The sequence below is a fragment of the Berghia stephanieae genome, chromosome 5 (genome assembly GCF_034508935.2).
Source record: "Berghia stephanieae isolate SIO BIC M18660-M18661 chromosome 5, UCSD_Bste_1.3, whole genome shotgun sequence".
Lineage (NCBI taxonomy): Eukaryota > Metazoa > Mollusca > Gastropoda > Nudibranchia > Aeolidiidae > Berghia > Berghia stephanieae.
The window spans coordinates 42,619,664-42,624,663 of NC_088364.1; the positions used below are offsets into that span (position 1 = coordinate 42,619,664).

General features: G+C 34.6%; 1 protein-coding gene across 1 annotated transcript in view; it reads left to right on the forward strand.

Annotated features, from left to right (window-relative positions):
- LOC144972960 (uncharacterized) overlaps positions 1–5,000 on the forward strand; it is a 60,854-nt gene that overhangs the window by 47,434 nt on the left and 8,420 nt on the right. The gene's annotated exons all lie outside the window — the stretch shown is intronic.

A 5,000-nucleotide genomic window follows, 5' to 3' on the forward strand; every position in this document is an offset into this window, starting at 1 on the left:
CCTATCTTGAAGAGTGGTTGGTGAATTCCACGTGAGAATGTAGAACTGGTGATGTTATGATTGCAAATCCAACTTTCATGGCTTTAACCAATTTTGTCCAAAAAAATCGTCCTTCAAATATCGATCGATTTAAATGACCCTCATCTTGACAAATATTAACTGGTTAATAAAACATTTTGCCTATATTTTGACATAAACCAATAATACCGGGCTCAATTTTTTATCATTGGCGCTTTCGATTAACAGTTTATATATATATATATATATATATATATATATATATATATATATATATATATATATATATATATATATATATATATATATATATATCCTTTCTTAAAAAAAATATAGCATTGTGGAGAAAATTGTGCTTATTTGAGTCAATGAAAAAATTGGCACGGCGCACAACTCTACTGAAAGATTTGAAAATTAGAAATGTATTTTTTACAGATAGATAAACAGATAACTTGATTTCCTTTTATAATTTAAAGTCAGTTTGACAGTTCGTTGAGTCAAACAAATATCATAAAATATGTACCAACGACGACCCTTGACTCCGAAAATCAACTAATTTTGTCACTGTAAAAAGTTGTCAATTTGCGTCATCTATTTATGACATCAAGTAATATTATTACTTCCGTTGTGTTGTTGATTTAGCGGATTTCAGTCGCCATTTTGATTCTTTTTTTACTATTAGGGTTAGCTCGAGAGGTTAGTCATAAGTGTTATTAAAGGTGCTAGGGTGTTTGTTTTTCCATAAGTTAAGTAAAGGGGAGACATTCCGAAAGCTCCTACATCCCCAGTATTCTTTAAATTTGTATTTTCACTGTTGATATTTTGTCAGGCATTTATTTATTCAGTTAGTCATTATATAGAAGTATTTTTAAAACTCTAGAACAAACCTGCAGTCCGAGAGTTGTTTTTTTTTCTATTATGGTTAGCTCGAGAGGTTAGTCATAAGTGTTATTAAAGGTGCTAGGGTGTTTGTTTTCCATAAATTAAGTAAAGGGGAGACATTCCGAAAGCTCCTACATCCCCAGTATTCTTTAAATTTGTATTTTCACCGTTGATATTTTGTCAGGCATTTATTTATTCAGTTTGTCATTATATAGAAGTATTTTAAAAACTCTAGAACAAACCTTGATAGATTTGTGAAAGTTTAACATTTCCTTATTTGACCATTGTTTTGATTTTCGCCCGCCATTGTGATTTGTATTGAAAGGTAGTGCAAAGCAGTCCGAGAGTTGTTTTTTTCTATTAGGGTTAGCTCGAGAGGTTAGTCATTAGTGTTATTAAAGGTGCTAGGGTGTTTGTTTTTCCATAAGTTAAGTAAAGGGGAGACATTCCGAAAGCTCCTACATCCCCAGTATCCTTTCTTTAAAAAATATAGCATTGTGGAGAAAATTGTGCTTATTTGAGTAAATAAAAAAATTGATACGGCGCACAACTCTACTGAAAGATTTGAAAATTAGAAATGTATTTTTTACAGATAGATAAACAGATAACTTGATTTCCTTTTATAATTTAAAGTCAGTTTGAAAGTTCGTTGAGTCAAACAGATATCATAAAATATGTACCAACGACGACACTTGAATCCCCAAATCAACTAATTTTGACACTGTAAAAAGTTGTCAATTTGCGTCATCTATTTATGACATCAAGAATTATTATTACTTCCGTTGGGTTTTTGATTTAGCGGTGATCAGTTTTGTTATGTATGTTCTAATTGTGTGTATGTTTGTGTGTGAGTGTGTGTGTGTGTGCGTGTGTGTGTTTGTGTTTGTGTGTGTGTGTGTGTGTGTGGTGTATACATTTGTGTGTGGGTGTTGGCATTTTTCAGCAAATCGTGGCATTCATAGTGATATTATTCACTTGATCACATGAAGGTATTTCAGTCGCCATTTTGATTCTTTTTTTACTATTAGGGTTAGCTCGAGAGGTAAGTCATAAGTGTTATTAAAGGTGCTAGGGCGTTTGTTTTTCCATAAGTTAAGTAAAGGGGAGACATTCCGAAAGCTCCTACATCCCCAGTATTCTTTAAATTTGTATTTTCACCGTTGATATTTTGTCAGGCATTTTAAAAACTCTAGAACAAACTTTGATAGATTTGTGAAAGTTTAAAATTTCCTAATTTGACCATTGTTTTGATTTTCGGCCGCCATTGTGATTTGTTAAGTATTGAAAGGTAGTGCAAAGAAGTCCGAGAGTTGTGTTTTTTTTACTATTAGGGTTAGCTCGAGAGGTTAGTCATAAGTGTTATTAAAGGTGCTAGGGTCTTTGTTTTTCCATAAGTTAAGTATAGGGGAGACATTCCGAAAGCTCCTACATCCCCAGTATTCTTTAAATTTGTATTTTCACCTTTGATGTCACGGGTCAGAGGCTATAGTGGCTTACACTTCATATTGGGCCACACAGAAAAATCAACCGAAGATATACCAAATTACACAGACAACGTTGTTTACCAATCTGCCCTCATTAAATGATGGTGAGTACAGTATCGAATGAAAATAGTTCTTTCCCCGCGAAATTGCGGGCTTTTTACTAGTATATATATATATATATATATATATATATATATATATATATATATATATATATATATATATATATTTGAAAATCAGAATTCTTTTTAGCTATGATTAATCTATTCTTCGACCATCCTCTATTTAAAAAAAATTCGTACGCATTTGATTTAAAACTGATCAGGCCATATTGAACACAAATCTCAGAGTTACCAATGCCTCGAGAACCATTACAACTAATACCACCACCACAACCATCTGCATCACCACTTCCTCCTCTTGTTTCTGTTGCTCCTCTTCTTGAATCCATCCAATCTTACTAAAACGATTGATATCAGAACAAAGACCATTTATTGTTACCATTACACATTATCATCATCATAATCATCATAATTGTTTTCCTCCTCATCCATCAAAACGACCTCTTTCATCTCCTCTCTTTGCTCACTAAATCCATGGACACAAACTATAGGATTCATCCAATATTAATAGTAAAATACCATTTATGTCAGAACAAAGACCTGTTTTTGTACTCGCAAAACATCGCCGCCATCATCATCATCATCATCATCATCATCATCATCATCATCATCATCATCATCATCATCATCATCATCATCATCATTGTTATCTTCACTCCTGCGTTTATGCTGGTATCTGCCAATCAATTACAATATTCGCGTGGGAGTGATTTGTGTAAGCAGACAAAATAAGACCGAAGATAATCTGGACAAAATAAAAACATGAGACACTTTTCAATGTTAGCATTCTAAAGAATAAATTAACTATTGATATCCAGTCTTTTTATGTGGAAAACGTTTGTATCTTTAGTAAGTTATCTATGAAGGACACCCACCATTCGAATAAAGGGGCTATGCGTTTGTCACCGATTGTGCTCCTTGATTGTGTCCATGGGAGCGATCTTTTTTCAGGTTTTCGTCCAACCGAGTCACCAATCACATGATTCGTTGCTATCCAACAATTGGATATTTCTTAATAAGTGTAAACTCGCTGCTTTGTTTATGAAAGTTGTCAACATACCCATGTGTCAAGCTGAACACAATGACAAATTGTAATGTTAAATAGATGTGGGTCACTCTTGTGGGTCACATTTTGCAATGTGACCAATGATCCCGAGCACATGGACGGGTAATATAGTTTTTCAGTGAACACTGTAATTTGATTAGGAAGATATAAATACAATATTTCTAAGAGCTTGATGATTTATACAACTGAACAAGACTCATATTATCATTAACATCATTGCGGCCGCATGGCTCAGCGGTACGACTTTGCTTCTTACCCGAAATTACCGAATTCGAACGTAGCCTAGCCATCGTTAACTCATAGATAGAATAAAGTTGACGTCACTTGGGTCTTTGTTATTGTTATTTGCCATCCGCGTTCATGAGTAATTCTCACTAAACTGTATTAACAAAGAGTGTGTAGGGTAACGTAGTTACCAAGAGCTCTCACTTCTCTTAACCGCAATGCTATTGTCGCGTGCCAGGCGAGACAGCGAGGTGGGTGTGCTCCGCGTGTATCATGCGCGCGAGGCTTACTGATACAATGAAGAAAATACGAGTCGAAGACGGAAGATGCTTGGCTTCACCAAAAGCGGGAAGTGAGAGCTCTTGGTAACATAACAATCGTTACCTACACGCTCTTTGGTATTAATCAGACTATAAACGTTCATGGTTACACACAGTTTTGTGTGTTGGTCCGTTATACTTCCGGATGGCAATATTATGAGCTTCTTAGCCAAACGCATACTATCTATATATAAGCTCAATTTTAAAAAAATTAAATAGCTCTCAGGTTTTCAAATTTTGGTCCATTAATCTAACAGTAAATGTATCAAAGCCTCAAATCGGACACTTCTCTTGATTGATCGATATTTGATGGCAATTTTATTATTATCAAAATAGTTGTTAGTATTAGGTGAATGCGTTTATCACAGATTGTGTCCAACACAGTGAACACTTTTCAGAGGACAGTACATATATGTAAACGCTGTTGATTTGGATTGTATGATTTCTACGAGTGAACATAACTCACAAAATAGAATAATTCATAAAGATATATTAAAGCCACTGATATAGATAGAATGCACTTGGCCAAGGAGTTCACAACATTGCCATCCGGAAGTATAACGGACCAACACACAAACTCTGTGTAACCATGAACTTTTATAGTCTGGTTAATACAGTTTAGTGAGAACAACTCACAAACGCGGATGGCAAAAACAATAACAAACGCCTGAGTGACGTCATCTGCATACTATCTATACCAGTACCATGTGGAAAGGTGTTTGTCATTTTTCTTTGCCAACCAATCAAAAGACAGAATCTGGTAGATAATGCATTCACTCAATGGGCTTGATCTATATTACATTTCCATGTGCTCGAGGTTATTGGTCACATTGCAAAGTGTGCTCAAAATGACCCACATAGTGAAAAGTGTTCACAATTTGAG